The 27,932-nt window shown below is 42.3% G+C and overlaps 1 long non-coding RNA gene across 1 annotated transcript; it reads right to left on the reverse strand.

Annotated features, from left to right (window-relative positions):
- LOC117871631 lies at positions 1–27,342 on the reverse strand. Its single transcript, XR_004644310.1, has 3 exons — positions 27,210–27,342; positions 1,019–1,167; positions 1–520 (listed from the first exon to the last, which is right to left on the reverse strand). It is a non-coding gene; the product is annotated as an uncharacterized LOC117871631 (long non-coding RNA).
- Positions 27,343–27,932: the final 590 nt, after the last annotated feature.

Here is a 27,932-nt window from a genome sequence, read left to right on the forward strand (position 1 = left end):
GTGACTGCCCTAGCCACGACTGATGTGCCTGACCCAGGGGCTGCCCGAGGTGATCAGGTGACCCCTGGGCCAGGCGCTCTGGCTGCTGCAGAAGTCACGGAGGTCATGGAAAGTCACAGAAGCTGTGACCTCTGTGACAAACATGGAGCCTTACTAATAACTAATAAGTATTTCAAATGAAGTCACATTATTTCAAAACTTATAATATTAGCCAATTACAAGTTCCTATATTCTGAAGATCTATATACCATATATTTATCAGTGTAAACCCCGGAGGCATATTCTTACAGCCCCAATAAGCAGCGGGCACTGCCATCTCTACTAGAGAATAGGAGTGAGTACAAGGGTCCTTTTTGTGGATTGCTGCCTGCCGTCCTCTGGTGACTTCTGTCCTAGAAGTGGAGTTTGGTGTAGGACAGCTGCTACCCTGAGGCTGCTGTCCTCCAGACTTGTCCCAGTGAGCAGACCACTCATCCCAGAGATATCACTTCTCCTCAGTGGACTGGGAGATTGACACCTGCTGTCAGAATAAAATGATAACTTTAAAATTCTCTAGCAGAACAAGATGGGTAAGTGTGGTGATGTCATTTGAAAGTTTATTTAAAAACAAAGAAGTTCTTTATGAACCAGTGCTAATTGAACATCTTAAAGTAGTTAAAGGTGTACGACACACTGTACTTGGTTCACCTGCAGAACTCTCTGAAGATTCAACAGCCAATTGTGTCTGCAATCACTCTAGCTGAATCAGACAAACCACTTTTGTCAGACATTCCTCAACATACGGCCAAGACAAAATCAATTGGTTTTGACAATCTACATGCATTTGCACTCACAAATCAGGATGTAATAAAAGTGAAGGACTTTATTTATAGGTGAGAAGAATTTTGCTGCAAGCCAATACAACCTGCTGTAAACCTTTTAGATTAAAGGTAGTAATGTTAGTGATGACAGCATTTTACAGTATCTGACTAAACTATTAAACAAGCAACATACTTAGGACTAAATATTGGCAAAGTACCTTCGAATGTTGCAGAATACAGAATCTCTTCAGGTGTTTGGTCCAACAATGCAATCTGTGAATCTGCCAAGCACATTGCTCCTACAACATGGTGGCAATACAATCACTGGCTCCTCTTGCTTCCCAATTGCTTCAGATTCCTCCATCTTCTGCAGCATGTGAAAGAAACTGGTCAATGTTTGGAAATATACACACAAAAATCAAGAAACAGACTAACATATGAAAGACTTGAGAAACTTGTTTCAATTCATGCAAATCATCAGTTTAATTAAGTACATAGTGAAAGCTCAGAATCAGAAGTTGTGGATCTTTCACACGCAGATTCTGATTAGAGAAGCCACAAGTTAAAATTTAAGCTAGCATTTCCATGATTATATTAGTAACTAAACTGTTTTAAGTTATACTACACTTGTTTATAGGATGGTTAATTTTGCCTACTGTTGTGACACTTACAATGATAATGCTCTACTAAAGAGCCTGGTGTTTACTATAAAGTTTGGATGTTTACCCAGATTCATTGCTGGTCCTTAATATTGTGCTGTGTTAACAACATTACATTGAATATATATAGGATGTTCATTTTCTGAGCTTTTTCTCTAGAAACATGAGTGTTTTTTATATCTGCATTATAAATCAAGTCTCTTTTTACTTACTGTTTCTGGGTCTTGTAGATATAATCTTCCTTTTTGTTTACAAGTCAAAGTATTGATGCTTTCTATTTTCAAAAAATTATTTCCCCCCCTTGTTTAAAGATATGTCAACAGGCAACAAAATACACTTAAGTACCTGAGCATGAAGCTCCATCTCTAATACTAGGTATATTTGTTGTTATTCAAAAGTAAAGAATGTATACTTATTTCATAAATATACCTAACAGTACTTTATGTTCTAACTAAATTATGCATAACACATTCCTCATTCTTAAAGAAGTAATTAATGTTTACCTTAGATAAGCAAATAAGTACTGCAGATATTTCTATTTTTTTTGCCAAATTTCCATTTTTTTTTCTGAAAAAAATAAAAAAGGCTGTTTTTTTCTGCATGCCTTCAAAATTTCCAGAAATTTTATTTCTCTCTTTTGGCCACAGTACATACAGGGAGCTCATGTTCAGCTGATTATCCAACATGCCCCCCAAATCTTTTTCAGAGTCACTGCTTCCCAGCATAGTTTTCCCCTCCTATAAGTATGGCCTACATTCTTTGTTCCTATATGCTTACATTTACATTTAGCTGTATTAAAATGCTTTGTATTTGCTTGCATCCACTTTACCAAGTGATCTAGATCGCTCTGTCCTTCATTATTTACCACTCCCCCAATTTTGGGGTCATCTGCAAACTTTGTCAGTGATGATTTTATGGGTTAAGGTCTTTTCTGCCAGGAAACATTTCTCTCTCAAACTCTTTTTCTATATCTATTGCTCCATTATATTGTCTATGCTCCATTACATTTCCTATTGCATTGTAATGGAGTATAAAAAACAAGTAACCTTTCCAAGCTGGAAAGGTTGTTGGAAATGTGTTGGATGCTCCCCTCTAATTGTGTTGACTGAGGGGCAAATAAAGGGGCCATAGAAGGGAAGGAATAGACTGCACACTGCATACTCCAAATGCTCCCCTAGCCAGTCAAAGCCCCAAGCAGACATACCATGGAGTAGAGTCTGTGCAAGTTGGCATGGGGAATATTGGGCCTAGAAGGGGGTGAAGCCAGGAGAGTAGCCACTCTCTATGGTCTGCTTTCCAAGGATCCAGTGGATTTCTGAGTGAAAATTCCTACAAAGGGCCCAGAAACATCCACATTGACAGTACTGCAGGGCTTCAGCTCCCTGAATGTTGTAAATAAGACATGAGATGTTTCCATTTTAACCACTTGAGAGCAACTGGGAAACTTGGCAAATGCAAAATGAAATCAGGAACAACAAATTGTGTAGCAAAACTGTCAACACATTTTCCTTCATGCTTTCCAGAGACCACGGCTCTACTCCTCTGAGTCAGGTTCTGCATAGCATACATTAATCTAGCCTAAATAAGATCCTGTTAATTCCGCTGCCAAGTATTTACTTTTGAAGGCCATATTCACTTTGGATGACACTTGTCACCATGATACCTATTCTTGAAAATAGGCATTGTGAAGTGCATTGGCATTCTACCGGATTTTCTGTGCTCGTGTACAAAGAAAGCAGTTTAAAGGTTTTGGTCATGGTAATATAGATAATTCCCCCAAACCAAAACTTGGTTAAAAGCTATTTTAGGCTGCTACTGCTCAATGTCACCCAATTCAAAATCAATACTGAAATTTGCATGAATATGTATTGTATGGATTGCCCATTGGTCCACTTCTCCCACAAAAAACCCTCTACACCGTACTGCCCTCTGAATGAGAACCACACTCTCCACCAAGATTACACCTACTTCTGTATTACAGCCTTTCTTCAAATCTGCTTTTGCTGTGATGCCTGCAAATCACTCTCCTTTGGCATCAGTTAGGCAAGCGGTGAGCTGAGATGTCTGCTTTTCTGCTCAATTGTTTTACCTATCTTCCCAACCCCCAACTTCCAAACCCCACATTCCTGTTAATCTCTTTCCTCTTCCTGCTGCATCTGATGAGAGTGACATTTTCTAAATGGTTGTGTAAGTCCAATGGGGCCTAAATTGGAAACACATTAGTCCACTGTTCTGACTCCATGTGGCAAAGTCAGGAGTAAAATAGGCTGATGTTGAAGCTTGAGACATGACAGCCTCAATGTTGTCTGATATTTGCAGGTAGGTGACAGTGCATAATGCTCAGATATGATCAATGTTAGGTAGTACATCTATTCAGTGCAGCTGTCCAGTGAGTCTGAAAATGGAAAGCAGATGAGGCCAAAGGGGGAGTCATGGCTGCCAAGGTGGCCAAGTCATAGAATCATAGACTTGTAGGATTGGAAGGGACCTCGAGAGGTCATCTAGCCCAATCCCCTGCACTCATGGCAGGACTAAGTATTATCTAGACCACCCCGACAGGTGTTTGTCTAACCTGCTCTTAAAATCTCCAATGATGGAGATTCCACAACCTCCCTAGGCAATTTATTCCCATGCTTAACCACCCTGACAGTTAGGAAGCTTTTCCTAATGTCCAACCTAAACCTCCCTTGCTGCAAATTAAGCCCATTGCTTCTTGTCCTACCCTCAGAGGTAAAGAAGAACAATTTTTCTCCCTCCTCCTTGTAACAACCTTTTACATACTTGAAAACTGTTATCATGTCCCGCTTCAGTCTTCTCTTCTCCAGACTAAACAAACCCATTTTTTTCAATCTTCCCTCATAGGTCATGTTTTCTAGACCTTTAATCATTTTTGTTGCTGTTCTTTGGAATTTCTCCAATTTGTCCACATCTTTCCTGAAATGAGGTGCCCAGAAGTGGACACAATACTCCATCTAAGGCCTAATTAGTACAGAGTAGAGCAGATGAATTACTTCTTATGTCTTGCTTACAACACTCCTGCTAATACATCCCAGAATGATGTTTGCTTTTTTTCAATGGTGTTACATTGTTTACTCATATTTATCTTGTGATCCACTATGACCCCCAGATCCCTTTCTGCAGTGTTCCTTCCTAGGCAGTCATTTCCAATTTTGTATGTGTGCAACTGATTGTTCTTTCCTAAGTGGAGTACTTTGCATTTTTCCTTATTGAATTTCATCTTATTTACGTCAGACCATTTCTCCAGTTTGTCCAGATCATTTTGAATTTTCATCCTATCCTCCAAAGCACTTGCAACCCCTCCCAGCCTGGTATCATGCACAAACTTTATAAGTGTACTCTCTATGCCATTACCTAAATCACTGATGAAGATATCGAACAGAACCAGACCCGGAACTGATCCCTGCGAGACCCCACTCGTTATGCCCTTCCAGCAAGACTGTGAACCACTGATAACTACTCTTGGGGATGTTTTCCCAACAATTTATGCACCCCCTTATAGTGGCTCCATCTAGGTTGTATTTCCCTAGTTTGTTTATGAGTAGATCATGTGAGACAGTATCAAAAGCCTTACTAAAGTCAAGATATAACACATCTACCGCTTCCCCCCATCCACAAGTCTTGTTACATGACATGACACCCAACATTATTGTTAGAAGAAAACCACGTGTCCCAAAGTGTTGTCAATATTGCTGCCTCCTCCCCAGAGTTTCAATCCATGTACCACGCCTGTCTATTACAACATCAGCCACTAAACTTCTGAGCACATCTGTGCTAGGGAATCAGTTACTGCTATCTTTTGCTAATTTTTATATAGCAACTGTGAAAGCTTCCCAAATAAGATGCAATGCCACAATTAAACTGAATGCATTTAATAGGCAAATGCATTGAAAATTGCATTCTTATTTCCCTGGGGCTTGCTAGAAAAATAGCTACTATTAATGAGCTATATTCTGCACCCATTTACATTCAGTCAATTCCAGTGAAAGCAACAAATTGTCTGGGTGTAAATGAGAACTAAATTAGGCCTATAATTTTCCATTTAGCCCTATTTTACAGCCTGCCTTGGTTCACTGAACCAATCAATTAATCATTATAAAAGCTCCATTTATATTTCACTCTTCGCCCTGGTACTTCAAAGCACTTTGCAAATATTGCCCAAATAACAGCTGTGCAGCCACATCTGGGCTAGAACAAGCTTGCAGCTTCAAGGACAACAGCCAGCTGCTTTCTGACTCTTCTGACTTATTTTTTCCTGACATATTAACTGGAAAATAGATGAAGCTATGGGCCACAGAAGCGTAGACCAGCACAACTCATTTCACACAAGTGTTCCAGCCCAAAACCAAATCAGGGTCCCAAAGATTAAAGGTAAACATGTGAATCATTCCACCCTCTGCCCCTAAACTTTAATGGGGAAGCATTACTCAAATATTCAGAAACAGTTTAAATAGGGCACAGATGTAGCGATGGATCACCACACAAAGCTCCAGTCCACTCCACAAGCCAGGAACCAAAGGAATTGTGACAGGCTCTTTCTGCAGTTGTAGAACGAACTTTCACAAATGTTAGTATTTTGGAAAGAGATACAAATAAAAATCATCGGCCACTGTGCAGAACGTCCTGTGAAACATGACTGCCTGTTGCAGCACTGCCAGCACCCGCTGGTTTCACTGACCCATTTGCTACTTGAATTTAACCATCACAAATGACAGATCACTTCAGACAAATTCCCTCGATTTCTGTCACTTGAAAAACCAAGGAACGTAACATTCATCTGGTCGAGTGCCCACTGCTGTCCATGGGAGTCTTTCCATTTGTTTCAATGGGCATTGGATGAGGCCCATTGCTAGATTTAAACTTCAGTATAAGCTTCTCATGCTAAAAGCCCTGTGAGAGAAACAGCGAGGCAGCTCTTACCTACAACACAGGAGAGACACACTGAACTATGTACTCCAGATCCAGAATTTTGAGTCAGGGAAACCAGGACAAAATCCTTACCCCTCTATCCCTCAGACAGGTGGATAAAATAACATGAAAATAGAAGAGAGTGTCTGGCATGGTGAATTGGCAGGATACAGGGAGGGAAGGGAGCCCCTCTTGCTTAGTACTAGTAAAAAATGTTCCTTTCAAACTTTTTAGGTTGGAAAATCTTTTTTCATTGAACATTTGTTTGGATTTTCCTTTAGAGGGGCCTTCCACACATTCTCTTTATTCCACCCCTCCCCCACATCTTCCCCTTTGCAGCCACATAATCCCCTAAAATGATCTAAGGCTTTGGGCATGGAGCATGCTAGAACAGAAGTAGGGGGAAGCAGAGCCAAGAAGTAGTTAGACTTCATATTGTGCTCCCCTCAACTGCCATGCTTTACCCATGTACAAAGAGCAAAACACAGTGTACATGAAGGATGGGAAGGGATGACAGGGGAGGAAGAGAGAGCGTAGCTGTGGGCCTGGATTAGGACAAGTGTCACCACCAGCTGTGAGGCAGAGGCACAGACGAGGGAAATATTAGGTACTACACCTCTACCTCGATATAACGCTGTCCTCGGGAGCCAAAAAATCTTACCGCATTATAGGTGAAACTGTGTTATATCGAACTTACTTTGATCCACCGGAGCACGCAGCCCCGCCCTCCCGGAGCACTGCTTTATCGCATTATATCCGAATTTGTGTTATATCGGGTGACATTATACTGGGGTAGAGGTGTATATAAGTAATATCGACAACTTAATGCTCAACTGTCAAGTGTCTCTCTTCCCTTCCCTGCACTTTGGAAAGTTCCTCCCAAAAGAAAGATTCAGACCTGCCCTTCTCATGGACACGGATTTCTCTGACGAACCCAGCCCTCAGTTGCAAGCACATTGATGTACAAGGTAAGAGAGCAGTTCCATAGCAGACCTGCATTTAGATGCTGTATAAACGGGAGCCAAATATTCTGACCAGTAACACACAATATAAAAGATATTCCTCCCTCCTCCCCAGAAAAATCAAAAACAAATTTGTTGCGGCAGAACTCCACTTGTCACACAGAACGTATTTGGCCTCATCCCTAGTGATTCCGAGCATTCTGGTAAGGAAATTTAAAGTAATCATGTGGGTGGGAGGTGGAAACAGACTCAAGAATTCACCACATATCCCATTTCCTTGGGGAATAGCATTACAGTTAGACCTTGGTAAGTCCATATGTCGGAGGATGGAGCCAAGTCATGAGGTCTAGCTTGAATCTGTAATCGAAAACATGAGCCAAACCATTGCAGCTGACTATACACATCTGAGAAAGTAAAAATACCCTATAAAAGGTCCCTGTGGCCACCTTTTAGATAATGCCAGAATAGTCTTATTGGGTTGAATCTTTGTCAACCACAGACAAAAGGTCAGCCAGAGACATGAGCTGAATCCAAGCTTCGCTTAAGCCTCCACTACTTTAGCCATTTTAAGTGATGCTAGCAGCAAGATGGAAACTTTACTGTACTAGCACACAGTCTATAATATATACCATATTGATAGTCACTTTTACTTCCAGGATATTAAATCACAGACAACTAATCATTAGTTAGTTGCCATCATACTAAACAAAGAAACAAAATAAAAATCACACAAAGCATCTATTTCTCTTTCCCAGTACAATTTGAAAGCACTTTAAAGTGTGACACTGACACCCTCTGGGGAAAACTTTCCAATTAGAAACATATCTGCTGATACAAATTCCCCCTCTTCTTTTTAAATCTGCGCCTATATATTTATCAACTGGAATAATAATCGTCTCCAGTGGTAATCAGTTGTGATGTCACAAATAAAGGATTCTAATTTCAGGCGATGTCTCAGGAAGCGCTGATCAATAGAGTGTTTTCATGCAAAAATAATAAATAAAACCCAATAGTGAGGGAAAGATTTGTGCAGTATAAGACTGATCTACAATACTGTATCTCAATAGAAGGATTTTCTATCTACCTTAAGAAAATCCAGAGAGCCCATAACTGTAGAATATAGGCATTAATCTTTCTCAAAATTTCACGAGACATCACTGGCTCTTTAAAGACTTATTAAAACAAAATGAGGACGGTTATACTGTTGTGTTGTATGGTCAAAAGAAGATTACCAAATACTATACTGTTTTTCTGCAGTGGGTTTTCTCCCTGCACTGAACTGTACGTCTCATCTAGTAAAACTACAGTTGATAACATGGCAATCAGATTGTTTCGCATGGGTTCTATTGGCCTTTTGTTAAAATTTCAACTGGAAAGTGCATTTACATTTGTAATGTGTGTCGTGCTGCCTTGTCAGTGCTGTCCTTTGGGATAATCAGGATTTGAGGAGAGCGGTAATAGACGGATGGGGAAGAGAAATAATTCCCCTTGTTAAAATAAATGAATTAGTTTAATATAAACATGAAAAGGACCAAAGGGAAAGGAAACTACCATTGTTCAATGTTTTATTACTTGAGCAGTGGGCAAGAAGCCATTAAAAATAAACTGCCAACCTGTTCTAGAAAGCCTTATAAATTTAATCAGACCTTTGGGATGTCTTCCTTCTTATAAATTACAGCATTCTACAAAATCTCACTTTTGCAGAGAAATACAACCCATGGAAGGGTTGGCAAAAATGAATGGAAAAAATATTGCTTTTCACTGCTGATGTGATGCTTTACAAAATACTCAACCGTTTGTGTGTATACAGCAATTAAGCAATAACATTAATGGAATTCAATCCGCACCAGTAACAAACATAGTCTAATACTGACTGATAAATACTGAGAGACAAATCAAAAAGCTTTATTTTTAGCAACTTACACGCCTCAGAAAACATCACTATTATGACACCTCATTAGGGGGAAAGGAAGCTTGTAAACGGAATGAAGCAGTTACTTGGACCCTGTCCTCCAGCAGAGCTAATCCAGGGTGGTTGCTGTAATTGAATCCATTGTGGCCATTGTAGATGCTCTGAAAGCTCATTCTGGTTCCAAACAGTCTTTGTGAGTGGTGTACTTGCCCCCCCCAAAAAATATTTTAGAATTCTTTACAATGGGCTTGATCATCTCAGTGCCAACATGGAATCCAGACAGCTGTTTTAGAACTTTTAAAAATGTCGTAAAGAGTAAATAAGTGGTCCCCAAACCACGGTCCATGGGCAGCTGGCTGCTCAGATGGTTCTGGCTCTCCTCTGCTTCCAGCTCGATACACTGTTACTTTTCCAAGTATACAGCTACTATAATTGTTCCAGGGACGTTACCCAATGGAATTACGAACAGGAGAGGTGGTGGCCCACCAGATCAGCTCTCTGTCAAGAAGAGATCCACATGCTGAGGAAGTTTGAGAAGCCCTGGAGTGACTCCATTAGAGTAAATAATGATGTGCTATTTCAGACCTGCAAGTTATAAATGATGATGATACTGTCCAGACAAAGAAATGGTAGCCACTGACACCATTATGTGAAAACTGCAGGAAAATGCCGCATTTTAATGGCAATCGCCATCAGTGTGTTGGACAGGAAAACCTTCTTGCCTCATTTTGCAATTGATACCTTTCAGGGAAAAGCCTCGTGAGAATTTGTTCTCTACGACTCAGTTGTAATAAGTAATTTTTTTCTAAGAAATCCACCACCAACAAAAAGACACATTGACATCAACCCTAAATCCTAATTATATTCTGTTTAGAAGGGGGAGCAGCTGAGAAAGCAGTAGAGCAACTTACTATTTTACTGTGCTTTGTGCCTTGTTTTTCTTTATCATACCTACTTGGGAAGCTTAGTGAATTCATATTTGTGAAGTGCTTAGAGACCCGTTTATGAAAGAGCCGAAACAGAGAGAGAGCACAGCAATTGAGTGAGCTGCCAAAGTGAGGCGATTTGGCTAGAGGGGGAGGAAGATGAGGGATTAGACCAATTTAAAAAGACACCAACTCCTCAAGCCAAGCAACCGACAAGAAAAATAAATACACCTAAACTTAGCCCTGGTCTATACTACAAAATTACTTCGGTATAACTACGTCGCTCAGGGACATGAATAATCCACACCCCTGAGCGACGTCGTTATACCCACCTAAGCACCGGTGTAGACGACGCTATGTGGCGGGAGAGCTTCTCCCACTGACATAGCATCTGCCTCTTGCAGATGCGGATTAACTAAACCAATGGGAGAAGCTCTCGCCTGTCAGTTTAGAGCATCTTCATTAAAGCGCTACAGCGGTGCAGCTGCATCAGTGTGATGCAGCATTTTAGGTGTAGACCTGCCCTTAGGTCACATCATAAAAAGCCACAAGCATGAAAAAACGCAGCCAGAAGACCAGCAGAGGGTGGGGGCTATCCAGTTTATTTCATTGAGTCTAACATGTATGGTTACCTGCTCTGTGTGTGTGTGTGCCTGCATGCAGTGCAAGCTATTCACAACCCTCAGAGACAGCGTATGGGCTCTGGGGGCCAAAGTGGCTGAACTGGAGTATCAAAGGGAGACAGAAAAGTAGAGGAGACTTTTGAGGATGCAGTAGAATAGTCCCACGTCCTGTCCAACAGCTCCTATGCTGTTAAGGAGGAGGAAAGTCTCAGGGGCTGGAGAACATCAAGCTGGAGTGGAGGCAAATGATCCCATAGTTGGGTCCCACCTTCCAGATGTCATGATATCCTCTCACACGGATGATATCCCTCTGGGGACAGGGACCCCAATTACTAGGAAGAGACCTGGCAATAGTAGTGGGGGATTTGATTATTAGAAATATAAATAGTTGGGTTTATGATGACCAAGATTTTGCATCGTGAAGTGCCTGACAGGTGTGAAGATAGTGGATCTCATGAGACACCTACATAGTTTTATAGGCGGTGCTGGGGAGGAGCTGGTGGTCATAGTACATGTAAGTACCAATGACATACAGAAAGGTACAAGAGGTCCTGAAGGCTAAAGTTAGGCTGCCAGGTAAGAGATTAAAGTCCAGGAGCAGTGACAGTTAGCTAGGCAGAGCTGCAGGGTGTCAATGCGTGGATGAGACCATGGTGTAAGGAAGAGGGATTTAGGTTTATCAGGAACTGGGGAATCTTTGGGGGAAAGAGTGGCCTATGTAGGAGGAATCAGCTCCACCTTAACCAAAACGGAACCAGACTGTTGGCACGTAGAATTAAAAAGGTAGAGAATTTTTCAACTGAAGGCTGGGGGAAAACCAACAGCTGCGGAGGAGCACACAGCTTGGGTGGAGACATTCCTTAGGGCTGAATGTATTGAAGGAGGAACTCTATATCCAGGGCCAAAGACTGTATACCAGAAGCATTGCTGCCCCATGTCCAGGCAACCCTCCGTTAAGCAAAGGGGAGGCAGGAGGGAGGGAACTAAACAGCAGCCTCAGATGTCGTAAAAAAAGGAGAGCTCTGATTGGTTCTTTACCCCAGCGACCAGATGCCTGGGAGAGAGGAGGTCCCTCCTGCTCCCCAGGTGTCAGCTTGAAGGGAAGAGAGAGGGCTAGAGAAGAAGGGAGTATCCAGCTCCCCGATAGATTGTTTTTCCAGTTTTCTCAATCTCAGTTGGGAAACTCCATCGAGTTAGGCCCTGTCGGAAACTATCACACCACTGCGATGGAAGTGAGTGCCCGACACACCATACGGTTTGCCTTTTTGACCGCTGCTGCACATTGTGTGGAAGTTTTCAGAGAACTATCCATGGCAATGGTGGGCTGCGAGACAGTTTGTTTACATTAACCATCCGTAGGCACGGCCGCCCGCAGCTCCCAGTGGCCGCGGTTTGCCGTTCCCAGCCAATGGGAGCTGCGGGAAGCGGCGCAGGCGCCTTGCCTATGGATGATCAGTGTAAACAAACTGTCTCGCAGCCCACCAGTGGATTACCCTATTTGAAAACTTCCACACAATGTGCATCAGCGGTCAAAAAGGCAAACCAGGCATGCCAGATATGCTAAACATTCATATGCCCCTTCATGCTTTGGCTACCATTTTGGAGGACATGCTTCCATGCTGAAGACGCTCATTAAAAAAAAATGCATTAATTAAATTTTTGACTGAACTCCTTGGGGAAGAATTGTATGTCTCCTGGTCTGTGTTTTACTTGCATTCTGCCATATATTTCATGTTATAGCAGTCTCAAATGATGACCCAGCGTGTTGTTCATTTTAAGAACACTTTCACTGCAGATTTGACAAAATGCAAAGAAGGTACTATGCAAGATTTCTAAAGATAGCTATAGCACTCGACCCAAGGTTTAAGAGTCTGAAGTGCCTTCCAAAATTTGAGAGGGACGAGGTGTGGAGCATGTTTTCAGAGGTCTTAAAAGAGCAACACTCCAATGCAGAAACTACAGAACCCAAACCACCAAAAAAGAAAATCAACCTTCTGCTGGTGGCATCTGACTCATATGATGAAAATGAATATGTGTCGTTCTGCACTGCTTTGGATCGTTATTGAGCAGAACCCGTCATCAGTATGGATGCATGTCCTCTGGAATGGGGTTTGAATCATGAAGGGACATATGAATCTTTAGCACATCTGGCACGTAAATATCTTGAGGTGCCGGCTACAACAGTGCCATGCAAACACCTGTTCTCACTTTCAGGTGACACCGTAAACAAGAAGCAGGCAGCATTGTCTCCTGCACATGTAAACAAACTTGTTTGTCTGAAAAACAACAACAAGGAGTCTGGTGGCACCTTAAAGACTAACAGATTTATTTGGGGATAAGCTTTCATGGGTGAAAAACCTCACTTCTTCAGACACATGGAGTGAAAGTTACAGATGCAGGCATTATATAATGACACGTGAAGAGAAGGGAGTACCTCATAAGTGGAGAACTAGTGCTGACCGGGCCAATTCAATCAGAGCGGATGTAGTCCACTCCCAATAATAGATGAGGAGGTGTCAATTCCAGGAGAGGCAAAGCTGCTTTTGTAATGAGCCAGCCACTCCCAGTCCCTATTCAAGCCCCAATTAATGGTGTTAAATTTGCAAATGAATTGTAGTTCTCCTGTTTCTCTTTGAAATCTGTTTCTAAAGTTTTTTTTGTTCAAGAATAGTTACTTTTAAATCTGTTATAGAATGTCCAGGGATATTGACGCGTTCACCTACTGGCTTTTGTATGTTACCATTCCTGATGTCCGATTTGTGTCCATTTATTCTTTTATGTAGGGACTGTCCAGTTTGGCCAATGTACATGGCAGAGGGGCATTGCTGGTGCATGATGGCATATAGAACATTAGTAGACGTGCAGGTGAATGAGCCCTTGATGATGTGGCTGATGAGGTTGGGTCCTCTGATGGTGTCACTAGAGTAGATATGGGGACAGAGTAGGCAACGAGGTTTGCTACAGGGATTGGTTCCTGGGTTGGTGTTTGTGTGGTGTGGTGTGTAGTTGCTGGTGAGTATTTGCTTCAAGTTGTGGGGTTGTCTGTAAGTGAAGACTGGCCTGCCTCCCAAGGTCTGAGAGAGTGAGGAATCGTTTTCCACCACTTGCCACACCAACAGCCCAGCAAGTCCCCTTTAATTTGAATGTGAGTGGCTGCATTTACCTCCCACTGATAAGTAAGAGCAGTGTTTTATACTAGTTCTGTGAACAACTATTTGATAATCCTACATTTGTGAAGGTCTAATGATTGTTGTGCAGTAACCCTGACAGGGGGTTGGGATTGCTGAAATGGATTAACCTATTGTTTAAAAAACAAAAGACAGTATCCAAAGCTAAGAGACGGACCGAGGATGATCGGTTCATATTTTGGGGTGGGTTTTTTAAATTCATTCAGCAAAGCCTTCTTACCAAGAAAGCTATGTAAATATAGATATTGGAACTTCTTTGGTCTCTTGTTTCAGCTCTTATCCTAATTTTTGAAGTCACCAGCTTGCTGTGCAATAAGAACACATTTAGCTGAATGCCGTCATGGCATATGGTGCAATGTAAGCACAAAACTTGGAATACAATCTACCGATGTTCCTAAACCACATCCCATAACCTACTTCCTAGGCCTGCCGCCAGTGTTGTGCTATGAGTCACGAAGGGAAACAAATAGAATGTGAAATTAAATAGGACAAAGCCCCTTTGCAGCATTTCAGAGCAGGACAATCATTGCACTGCAACACACAAATTAAGCCAGGTCTGAGTGACTCTTCTCCAACAGATCCTCATGTTTGTAATAAGAAACATCTCTTTAATTAGTTTCACCTAATGAAATTTGTGTACTGTAAAGTGGGAGTTTTGCTCCTGGGCAGAAACTAAAAACTTCTCTCAGCTCAATTGGGCCATTTTTTTGTAGCAGTCATTAGCAAATTTTATTGAATCCTTGTGTCAAAACAGTAACAACTATTGTTTGCCTAGAACACAGGTCCATTTATAAGCTGCAATATGACACATCTTGGAAACCCCCCACTGAAAAGCACTTCTACAAAATCCATTACTGGCAAAAAAGAGTAATTTCAGATTCTCCAAAACACACAATAGAGAAACTTCAACCTGATTTTTAGTTTGCTGTGATCCGACATTCATTTATCTGTGCCATCTTTCCAGGCATGGCTAAAAAAAAACTTTTAAAAAATGAAATAAAAAGGAGGAGGGAAAGCAGGCACCTCATTTTTCATCTCTCCAACTGAAAGCTCGGGGTTGCTCATTTTCATTACATCAAGGCTCTGTAAAATGAGTAGAATTCCTAAGATGTACATTTGCTCTTATGGAAATATTGACCCATAAGTTTCTGTTTAAATCCTCTCTGATGGCCTCCAGAGACAAACCAATATCCATGGTAACAAACAACTTCACTGCAGAACAGAGAACACATCCAGAAAGGGTATAATAGCTCTGTGTATTGATGACTAAAAGTCTGAAAGCTTTAAGTCTGAAGCATAATGGAAGAGGACTCATATTCAGCTGAATCGCAGAGCTTTAATATCAGAATGCTGTTTTGCAAACATGTCAGAGAGAACCTAAAGAAAAATCAGAGTTTTGCCCAATAGTTTGATTTCACAACTATTTTATAGAAGGAGAGAGAAAAGGTGGTGCTCCATTCTGAGTTTATGGTTCTCCATTGAGCAGCTAAAGAAAAAAAAAGGATCAGAATGAACTACAATGGAGAGGCGGCACAATGCGCAAGAATAAATCACCAATAAAGACAAAGTGTTCGGATCAATAGTTCTTATTGAAATCCTGTTTTCTGCATATATTCACTCCCTTCAGGGGGTTTGTAAACTTCGGCCAAAAGGCCATGGTTCAACATTTCAGACTCTGCTGTTCCACGTTAGGCACTTAAATCCACATGTAGGTACCTTAATGAAAGTAGTCCAATTTTCAGAGCTACCGTGCTATCGTGTGTGTAGGTGCTGCTCTGAGAAGCCACGATACTGTGGGCTGGGAAATGTAAGTTGCAACGGTCAAGCTCTGAGCAGTGGCTCAGACCATTTGCTGTTGCTTGGCCCTTTAGCCCAATGAGTGAAATCCTGGCCCCAATGAAGTCAAGCGACTTCAAGAAAACCAGGGTTTCATCTAATGAGTCTATCTTCTCGATGGACTGACGCCTGGCAACCAACTGGGAGACACAACAGGCTTTCCTGTAGCCCAAATGGCCCACTCTGTTTCTCTGAGGTTAACTGCACAGTGTAGGGTAGCTTTGTCAATAGGCCACCACCCCACTGCCTGTCTCACTGAGCCATGCTTCAAACGGGACCCAGCAGCACTCACTTCTAGACCAGAAAGGATCAAAGCATAGGACCTTAAAAACAAGCCTTAATGTTAGGTTTAGGAAAAAGGTGATTTTAGATCATTTTAAAAACATTTTTCGCTTCTCAGTCCCCAAGAGCCCAGCACAGTTAGACTGCTGGTAAATAAGACAGCAGACACTGCAGGTAGAGAACATAAAACATAGTCCCAGTAATTTCATTTAAAAACAAAAAAAACCCAAGCTAACCCCTTCCAAAAAAAGACCTACCTATTATCTGTGACAAACCCAAAATACACAATGGGATAGGGTAAAAACTATCAATGTTCCTTTTGGAACGATTTGCCTAGCACATAATTTGGCTGCTTGTGGGTAATGCGACCATCCCAAACTCATGCCGATACCGCACCACACTGACCTGTACTCCCCATCTAGAGTGTTATTTCCAGGAGTGTCTCAGCTGTTATTATTGCAAATCAGATGACTATGTCAGAATCAGAAGAGCATCACCCATATGTTAGACAGGAGGAGAGGTCTTTAGTTTTGGAGACAGTTTGAATTCCTAATACCGATGTGCCGCAAAGGAACATTGACCACCGCCCACAAGATGTTTTGGGACTATCGTACTTACCACAACTAGTAATGCCATTGGGCATGGGCTATGTGCCACACCGCATGGAAAGATGATGCCACACCAGACACACCCTTCCTTCTCTGTACATGCCTTCTCATACTACGGCTTCCTGTACTTCCAGTAAATGTTTTTGTCGCATAGCTCTCTGGAGGAATGAGATGGTCTGTAATCAAGAGCTAGTTATTTGAAAATTAACACTCAACATAGCATCTCTAATGATGTTGTCAGGACAATGGCTTTATATCTTGACAGTAATGCAGTGTCTCCTGTCACTATGCAGGGGTACTGGTTCATTATCCATGTAAGTACTAATCAACCCCTGCTGGCTTAGCTTCGAAGGTCTGAAACACATGACCCTTTGTCCCGGTTACCCTACTGACTTTATGTCTTCCCAGATGCATCCCTGTTTGAAGATGAAGCCAATGCCATAATTACCAGTATTGCAGTTCATACTGCAAGGGAGTCCAAAATTATGTCTCACTTCACTAAAACGGACTTTGAAAGAGACACTGTCCTCTAGCAACACAGTAAAGTATGAATTGATCAAAGTGTTTTAAAAAACCGAACTTTTCATCCATATTTGCAAGAACAACAAGGAATCCAGCATACACCCAGGACGACGCCGGCACAGATCCAAAAGGCGTGAAAGTGATTGGAGCTCAAATGCATAATATAAAACAGACCAAAAATCTCCTCCTCAATTATTCTCAGTCAAAAGACATGTGGGAGGCAGGCACTATCTTCCCATTGTGCAATTGAAAATTTCCCCCTTAAATTCCACAGAAACTGGTGTTGCTGAATGATTAAAGAATGAGAAACAGGATGACTTCCTCCCTCCCAGTAAAACTTGACAGTGATGCACTGTGCAAAGGGCAGCAGAGATTCAGATTCTGTCACAGATTAAGCCACAGGCTGCTAGTCCACACCATTTCTGAAACTTACCTCTTTCAAAACAGAACATGTTGCTTTTCTAGGCTTTAATCGGTTATCTGGAATTTATTAAGGGAGAGCCAGTGAACCAAAATTTGCTTCCCATCAAGCACACACACAAAAAAGCCATCAAATAGCTTTTGATGAATGCCAAACGAGGTTTTCATCAAGGCCAACATTTTCAAACCTGGATGACTGGAATTAGGTTCCTAAATCCATATTTAGGTACCTAACTAGCAGTGACTTGATTTTCAAGTGTGCTCAGTAACCCTCGCTCCCAGAGGAGCAAAGAAGCTAGCTGGAGAAGAGTTGTACTTCTTTTAGCTTATCAGTGCAGCTACTAACAAACAAGACGTGGTTTGCTGGATCACAGCTCCTCCCATTTCTTTTTTTCTCACGCTGCTAACTATGACCCTGCTGCAGAAATTCCATTCCCCATAAACATAAATGGACAGTTCAAATGAATGACCATTGGACCCTATACTTGAATACGATCAGTGACTAGAGAATATTATGATTTTTCACTGAATGGTGCAGGATACAGCATAGAAACACTGAGGGTCAGAGTGCTCAAGATTCTCTAGTTCCTGTTCACCAGCAGTTGCAGGTGTGGATCAGACTGTATGGGACACTGACGCAATACAGTAGCACATTGAACTTTTCCTCATTAGCTAATTACAGAGAAACTTAGATGACCTTATTATATAAAAATAGACACAAAAATAATACGGTAATTCAGAGGACACAAGTCCAGATCTTCATCAAACAGTAGTGATGTTAATGAATGCAAAATCCTGCCGACAAAATGGCAGTTCTACTGAAGTAGAAATCAAAGCTCTCTCTTACACACACTATGCCTGAATTAAGTGTTTCCATATTCCGAGTTAGAGCATACTGTCAAAACAAAACAAAAAACCCCACAACCTTCAGACCAAGAGGAAGCCTGATTATTTTTCATGCACCCAGAATGCATGAGTCCACATAGAAACCCAGTTATGCTCTGCTGCATCTGATCTCCTTTGGCTCATCCCTAGTTTCAATGCTTGTTCGGCAGACTTGAAAAGAAGCATATGCATTTCTTCCACCAAGGCCAAGGCATGCATCAGACAGAAGGGAGGGATGATGTGGGCTGCCTACAAGCTGTGAACGTGTGTGTTCATGCATTTACAAGAACTCTCACATCGTGACCGGGTGGAACAGACTTCTAGTGATTCAGCAGTTAAATGCACCCAGTACATGCAATCAGCAAGAATTATAAATAGAAATGCTGGGTGATTGGATGGCTCAGGCAGCCTGATGAGGTAGATTTATAAACAGAGATCCTGCAGTTATGCTCATGACTGGAACAGGACAACTTTGAATGCTAGGCAATTTTAGTATCTGTCATCCCATTTATATCCTGAATTCCCTTATTAACACTTAGGCTATGTCTACACCATAATCTATGTTGGCAGAACTTATGTCACTCAAGGGTGTGAATAAACCACCCCCCTGAGTGACATAAGTTACACCAACACAAGTGCTTGTGTGCACAGTGCTATGTTGGCAGAAGAGCTTCTCCCACCGACATACCTTCTGCCGATCGTGGAGGTGGGTTTTTATGGTGGCAGGAGAGCTCTCTCCTGTTGACACACAGCATCTTCACCAGACGTGCTGCACGAGCACCACTACATTGGTACAGCTGCGCCACTGCAGTGCAGTACATGTAGACATGGCCTTAGATTGTAAGAAAGACACTGGGGCAAATTCCTCATCCAGCTCCATGAAGTCCGTGTAACCATTAGGCAAACTAGGCGGCCACCTAGGGCGCCAAGATTTGGGGGCACCAGAAAGCGACGCCAACTCCAGCAGCTCCCCGACCCACCCCAGCTCACCTCCACCTCCGCCTCCTCCCCTGAGCGGGCCGCCGCATCCTGCTTCTCCCCCCTCCTTCCCAGCGCTTGCACCACAAAACAGCTGATTTGCACGGCAAGCCTGGGAGGGAGGGGGGAGCAGGAGGAATGCATGCGCTTGGGGAAGAGGTGGGGATTTGGGGAGGGATCCAATGGGGCAGGAAGGAGGCGGAATGAGGGCGGGGCCAGGGGGATGGAGAGGCGCAAGGTGGAAGTTGCGCCATGGGCACAAAATATCCTTGTACCGGCCTTGGTTGCACCTGAGTTAGGCTTTGCATATAACTGAGCAGAAGTGATGGCTTCGTATCAATGCTAATAACTAAATATCTATCAATATGATATACAGCAGCGAGACAGACATGGCATGGTGGTCTGAACACAGGACTTGTGGGGGACAAGAACTATTGAGTTGAAATCCCAGCTCTAGACAGAGATTCTAGCTGTGGGTGGGAATCCAAGTCACTTAATGGGTGACTATCCTCAGATTGTACCTGGTCCTTGAGGGTCAGGATTAGCAAATCATCCAGTAAGGGTATAATTTTAAAACTATGATTTTGTTGGGGTGGAGTATTGAGAGTTCCTTCCAGAATCCTTGACTCTACACCAGGGATAAGCTCCCACTAAGTTGTCTGAAAGGAACGACTCCTCAGACTCCCACAAGGCAGCAATGGGGACACTCAGGACTAGGCAGCGGAACAAGTGGATCTCTAGGACATACTGCAGTTGACAAAGGGTGGGAAGGAGCAAAAAGCACCATCAGGAGCCTTTATTAGACTGTGGGCATCAGCAGGGAAAGGATGAAACAGAAACTCCCACATAGGAGAGGTCCAGAGCATAGGGACGCCTCCTCCTCCAATAATGCCTGATATGGGGCAGGACACAATAGGTACTAGCATTCTGAAAACCTGTTTGGATAAGTACTACAACATTCCATTTAATCACTTATCAAAGCCTTTTAGTCATGGAATTTTGCAATACTACTCATGATATGTATTTCCACTACTTCTGGGTTTTAGTTGGGCCAGAAATTCCATTCCAAAATCTTGGTAGCATCTACAGATGCCAACAGAATTCAGGACCCATTGTCCCAGGCACCGATGAAGTCACAGTGACAGTCCTTGCCCTGAGGCGTTAACAGTCTAAATAGACAATATGCAAAAAGGATGGGAGAAAGGAAGTAGTTTAGGAGGAATTTCTGTGCCTCCATTTCTTGTGTATAAAATTGGGATAATACTGCCCTACCTCACAGTAATCTTATGAAAGGTAAATTAGTGCATGCAAGGGGCTTTGAGTTCTGGATGCTATTTAAGGGCATTGCAATTTTGCCATTATGAAATTATACAGACCTCTGAACCATGCTGCATTATTCTAGTAACAAACAGGAGAACTTGGTTGTTGACTTTTGTACATCACATCGAATGAGTGAATTTTCCTTCGTTCCTAGTTAGCGCGGTACAGTCAATTAAAAAGCATTTCCCCCTTTGTATTCTTTGCTACAAGTATGAAGCTTATTGTCCTATTTATCACCACTGAACTGTATTTAGATGAGTTATTTATAGGCTTGAAAAAGATGAATCTAAGTGGTGAACTCAAACTGGGTCAAACAAATGTCTCTTTGGTCTTGGCCTTTTAGTTAGTTTAATGCAGCTAGACTGAAAAACTACAGTCTCCCCTAAATACTTGCAGTAGAAAGCGCTCACTGTTTGTGTGTTAGAGGGACACGTGGTGGGTAGCAACTCTCTACAGTTCCCTAGACCAGTGGTCTCCGAAGTGGGGTGCACGCACCCCAGGGGGGTGCGCAAGAGCATCCTTTGGGGTGTGCGGCAGGAGGAGCACCGCTGGAGCAGCACCATTTTTTCTTTTTCCCCTTCAGCAGTTCGGCCAGGAGTCCGAGCCGCTTTTCTTTTTTTTTTATCTTTGTTTTTTTTGCTTCAACAGTTCAGCCAGGAGCAGGGGGTGCATGCTCAAAAATTTTTTACTGATGGGGTGCGCGATCAAAAAAGTTTGGAGACCACTGCCCTAAACAACCTGCTTTTGTTTTTTTTCCATTTATCTTTAATATTTCAGCTAGCCAGATCAGTGCAGTGAGGAAGAGATATTAGTCAACTATGGAATTTCTTGGAGGGGTATATAAGGTTAGTTATTATAATCGCAAAGAACACACAAGTGACATGAGGTGTTAATATGGAAATGACTTTGTTACTGCCTGCATTAAGCTTCGGAGCATGTCCAGTGCAAAACTAGAAGTTTCCAGAAGCCTGAGCAGACTCAGGTTTGACGGGAAAGAGTGAGAAACTCATTAACTGTGTGGATACAACTCTTGGCCTAACTGTGGAGTCTTTGTTAAACATTTCAGGGCACATCTGCATCACAGTTTAAAGCACCACTGTACATTGTAGGCTCCTCTTCTATTCCTTTTTGTCTGTTTTTCCTTTATGGTCACAATGACAAGGTTGCCAAAAAACTAGACCAACCAAGTACCACATATCCAGCTTGACAGCATCTCTAAGGGTAGGACTACACTGCATTGTAAAGTCAGGTCTGTGGGACCTACACTTGTGGACTCTGTTTCTGAGCCCCTGCTTGAGTGTCCATACCACATTGTAAACCTGAACCTGGGGCTCACAGCCGTGCTAATGCATCCATATTGGACTATGCAGATCTTCTGACTCAGAACTGTGGCTTGAGCGCCATCCACACTGGAAAGTGACAGAGTTTGGACTGGAGTTTCAATGAGACTCGGGCTTTGACTTGGGTTCGGAGTGCTTGCTGACGCGAGTCACAAAGGTGTATGTGTATGGTAGTGGGGGTTGAGCTCCAACCTGAATCTCAGCCCAGATTGACAATGCAGTGCAGATGTACTCTAGGTCTGTATTCAGTCTGCACAAATGAAGAGACTGAAGCAACCCCGCTGTTTATGGAGCTCTGGCCCAGAGACTACAGATCCAAGGTTGCTCATTTCAAGATGGAGCACAGAATGCTAAACCCTGTAGTATGCAGAGTGCTCTATGGCTCAAAAGCTTGTCTCTCTCACCAACAGAAGTTGGTCCAATAAAAGATATTACCTCACCCACCTTATCTCACTACAGCCCTGCAGTGAGATGTCTCTCCCTGTTAATAATGAAGGCAGCAATAGGCCACATTGCCAAATTAGAGTCATGCAATCTCTTTACAAAGAGTGAAGATACACACTGAAGTAGTACAAGAGTCAATACCACTGTTGGCTGAACATTTCAAATAAAAAGTAGATCCAGGGGGTTGGGGGAAGAGTGAGTCACTTAAACAGATGACACACTAGCTTGTGACTATAGCTTTTAACACAGAAAGCAACTGCTACTTAAGCATTTAAAAAGGAAATCCTCAGTGTATTTCCTTACTGAAGTCCCAACTGAATTTACTAATCCCATGTAGGGAACAATTTGTAGTTCATCTATACACTAATTTTGAAAAAGACTATGATTCAAATGTTTAAAATAGAATGAGAGAGACAACTTTATATTACCAATTTTCTCATGATGTGTCACATTGCATCAGGCTTTATTAAAATGGTTACATTTTGGGTTTCCCTGGGGGGTTTCAAACATCAGAATTGTGACGGGTTGGATCACAGAACCCCCTTTGGAAGCTGCCAAGACCACTTCTGCCCCTGCTGTCCTGCCATGTCAGCTTAGGACTTCAGTGCCCTGCCCGGTTTGAGCCGGACTCACTAGCCTGCTACAAACTCAGACCCAGGTCTGAACCATGTCCCCTAACAGCTGTAGGCTTCACTGAAAGCAGCTTACAGAAGTGTTCTTGTCTTTAACACTCAGATGCCCAACTCCCAGTGGGGTCTAAACTCAAATAGATCCATTTTACCCTGTATAAAGCTTATACAGGGTAAACTCATAAATTGTTCACCGTCTAACATTGATAGAAAGATATGCACAGCTGTTTGCCACTCCCAACGCCCCAGGTATTAATATATACTCTGGGTTAATTAATAAGTGATTTATTAAATACAGAAAGTAGGATTTAAGTGGCTCCAAGTAGTGACAGACAGAACAAAGTGAATTACCAAACAAAATAAAATACGCAAGTCTATGTCTAATACAGTAAGAAACAGAATACAGATAAGATCTCACCAGTTCCAGTAAGCTTCCTTTTACAGACTAGTCTCCTGCTAATCTGGGTCCAGCAATCACTCACACACCCCTGTGGTGACTGTCCTTTGTTCCAGTTTCTTTCAGATATCCTTGGGGTGAAGAGGCTCTCTCTTTAGCCAGCTAAAGAAAAAATGGAGGGGTCTCCCACAGGTTTAAATAGACTTTCTCTTGTGGGTGGAGACCCTCTCTTCTCTCCTATGCTAAGTCCAGCTCCAAGATGGAGTTTTGGAGTCACATGGGCAAGCCACAAGTTCATGCATGACTCAGAACTACAGGTAGCAGCCATTGTTCACATGCTACCTTGAACGTCCTCAAGTAGACTTCTTATGTGGATTGGAGCCTTCCAAGATCCATTGTTCCTTAAGTGCTTCTTGATTGGGCACTTAACTTTGCAAATTCCTTTCTAAAGAAGCTGACCAAATGCCTTACAAAGCTTACTTAGAAATCAAGCAAGTATACAGCCAATATTCATAACTTCAAGTACAAAAATTTTATGTGTGTACAAATAGGATGAATAGATTCAGTAGACCATAAGCTTTACAGAGATATGTTACATGGCACATGTAGCATAAAACATACTCCAGTTATGTCATATTCCATAAAGCATTATGGGATACATTGTCACAAGAATTATAATGATCTTCATGTACAGCCAAATTTTGATTGCCCTTCCAAGTCACAGCCACTGTCCAATTTACTGGCAGACTCTACTTGACTTCCTTCAAAGGCTATTAGAATGGCCTTAATTCCTCAGAAAGAAGTTCCATTTATTGAAGTCCTTCCACGACCTTCACTTGAAGGCCTTGCAAACAAACATCCCCAGGAGATCAAGAATTAGTAGTATTTGCATGGGGAACTCAGGCAAAAGATTAAGTGACTTGCCCGTAATCAAACAGGAAGCCTGTGGCAAACTCATGGTTTGAACCAAGATCTAAGTTCTAGTCTAGTGTCTTAAGCACAAGACCATTCTCTCTCACTTGCAACAAGGCACCCCCAATTGAAAGTGCACTTAGCCCGTCAGTCCAGAGTCAAACAATGCAACCCAAGACTCTTACCTGGCAAGGTTGAGAATTAACACTAGGCTATGGGCTCAGTCTCCTTTGAAGGCATTTTTACAGACCCTTTTATGCAGGTGTCTGCATGTGTGCATAATTAATGAGCCACGCATATTTTTAATTTTTTGCACCAAAAAAAGCTTCTGCTGAAAAGTTGCTGCAGTTCTGCCTTTTGCCCACCAGGGGGCGCTGTGGCGATAGACCACAGCAGCTGCTCCCAGCCAGCTAGGGAAGAAAAAGAGCCTGCCTTCTTCACAGCGCCTGTTGGGCCGGGTCAGGAGCTACAGGGAGACTGACAGTGTGGGGTGCTGGGGGGGTTGTCAGACAGAGGCTCAGGGCTAATGGAGGAGGACAGACTGTGGCAGGGGCCAAATGGGAGTGGAGGCACAGGGCTACAGGGGCAGGGAGGTGCAGGGCCAGATGGTGATGGAGGAGGGAGTGCAGAGCTACATAGGGACAGTGGGTGGCTGTGTAGGGGCACAGACACATGGGGACAGGGGGCGGGGGAACAGGGACAGGGGAGTGGCTGGGTGAGGGCACAGAGACATGGGGAGTGGGGAGGGGTGCAGGGCCATGTCGGGATTGGGAAGCAGGTGTCTGACTGTGGGTGGAGAGGCTAGGGGTCAGCCAGGGTCTGCCTGGGGAAAGCTCCCTAACAATCCCTCCAGCCCCCCCAAAAACCTGTTCCATACTTTTCCCACCCATACCTAACAACCCTCCAAGTTCACACCCTTCCTTCCCATCAATTACTTCCCTCTCCCTCAGCTCCTCCATTACCCCTGACTTCCCCCAGCCTTTGCACTGTTTCTGGGGGGTGCAGGAAATATGGCCTGTATTGTAGTTCAAATGAATTAGTTCTCTACTAATATGCCTAGTAAGGAATCTATTTGTCAGAAAACATTTTCTGAATCTTTTTTGTTGTTTGTATTGTTACCGACATATTTGCTGACAGGTATTTTGAAATAAATGACCAAAAATAATTGAAACTGGTGCGATTATATTGTGTTATTTTGACAAATAAAATATGCAGAATTTTGCAGAATTTGAAAATAGTGTGCGCAGAATTTTTAATTTTTTGTTGCCAATTTTTAATTGTTTTTGCATGGAATTCCCCTAGGAGTAAAGCATGCATGTGGCATACTATAGCTCTTGTACATAAATGATCAGAGATTCATATTCTCTCTAATTTCAGAGATGCAGCCCAGAGACCATGGTTACTGCATGAGGGGAAAATCACACATCCTCCCACAAAGGACAGAAACCTTTTCAATCTAAATAGCCTATCTAAGAATCTGTTAAATATGGGCCAGGTTAATCACTGGTGTAACTGTTAGAGGCAATGGAACTACCCCAAGGATGAATTTGGCCCACCACCTTTGCCTCAACAGTCTCTCATTAAAACTAGAAATTTAAAACAAAGCCCTTGCCCTTAAAGCTGACAGAGGTGCTTAGCCTGCTCCTTTTCCATACACCAAATCACACCATAATGAAATGCTAAGTTTCTGCTTTAATTGGTCCCATAAATATCAGGTACTACACCTTTATGACACCATTACATTTATTGAATTCTATGCAAAAAGCAAAGATTTTTTTGAAACCGGGTTTATACTTTCTTCTTCTTCAAAAAGGAAGCCTGAAAAGTTGCTGCTCCAGCCCCATCCCACCTAAGTTAAGGTATTTTTTACTTCAGAAAGAAACAGAAGTGTCAATTCTGGTCCTCCTTGACTTTGCTAGACAATGCCAAGGCAGTCTCAGGCATGGATTAGGAGCTCTCACACCTTAACTAAATGCGTAAACAGCACTGCAAAACTCTTACAGACATGGTGTCTCTCAGAAATGTGAATTAGAAACTGAAGTTAAATAGGTGCCAGCAAAATCAAGGGGGTGAAAAATAGTAAATATTAGGGTTTTTTTTTTTTTAAATCCTATGTCTTCACAATATAAGGCAGGCAAATTTCAGGACCTGTTTTGAGTAGATCTAGAGAGACAATACCTACCTAGTGATTAAAAAAAAAAATTAATTTAGAATTAATTAGCCTTAACTGAAAAGCGAGGCATGCAGTTTGGGAGACCAAAACGTCTCCGAAATGTGGTACTGAGCAATTGTATCATATTTGTGACTCAACATTAGGAAATAACCTTAACTACAGAATTGCCTTGGACAATATACTAGCATCCTCCCTTTCACATCCTAAACCTTCCCCATTTCATTTGGTCTTTTGACCAACCGTGCTATCAAATCACAGTTCATTCTGCAAGTCTTCTTAACGGGAGAGCTATTTATTTCCCCACATTAAGTTGGCATAGGAAGCAGAGTTAAAAATACACCTAACGCGCGCATAGGGCAAAGGGGTTGTCCTCTAGTAACAATAAGTAGATTAGTACAGACAAGTAAATGCTGACATTGCTAGCTAAATACATTATGATCCTGTCCAAAAACAGGATCTTAACTTACCTAATTCAGATAGACCAGCGGGGCACACTTGAAAGAGGTTTCAACAGCCTGATATATGCAAAGCGCATACTCTTTTACGATGACAGAAAGGTAACAGTCCCATCACCAATGCAGAGAGAACTATTTCTGTGAGTTCTTTTTATGACACAAGTAATATTCCCACTACCTAAGAGAAAACCCCACCTCCCCCCATCCCCCTTTTAATCTAAACATTAGTCCATATTGGTTAAGGAGCACATGCAACTGCAAACTAGGTTTGCATGCATAACAACAACTATGCCACAAGTGGCCAGTTAAATTCAGAACTGACAGTTTGTCTATATAAATACTCAACTTGCATACAGAATCACAACTATACATGCATTTTCAAAGAGAGTCAGACACTTAATCTTATGGACTGGGAGCACAGTTCCAAGAGACACTATGGTTAATGGGGTTAATTGTTAGTTGCACATTCATCTTGTTTTATTTTTTTCTTTCCTGTGATCTTACATTGCTTTTCTTTTGATTCTTCGGTCTCCCTTGTCAGTGAGGAGTCCTTAGTTCAGACCCTTACAAATTAATCAGTCTCAACAGGAACAGTTTTTCCTGATGAAATCTACAGTAAAAAAAATATGTTTTTTTAAAACCTACTACTGTGCTTTGGAACGTCTTTCAGCGTGTCACATTCTCCTGGATGTTAGTTTTGTTTTACTGGGCTGGTATTTATTTTAAATGACAGGG

The sequence above is a fragment of the Trachemys scripta genome, chromosome 1 (assembly GCF_013100865.1).
Source record: "Trachemys scripta elegans isolate TJP31775 chromosome 1, CAS_Tse_1.0, whole genome shotgun sequence".
Classification (NCBI taxonomy): Eukaryota; Metazoa; Chordata; order Testudines; family Emydidae; genus Trachemys; species Trachemys scripta.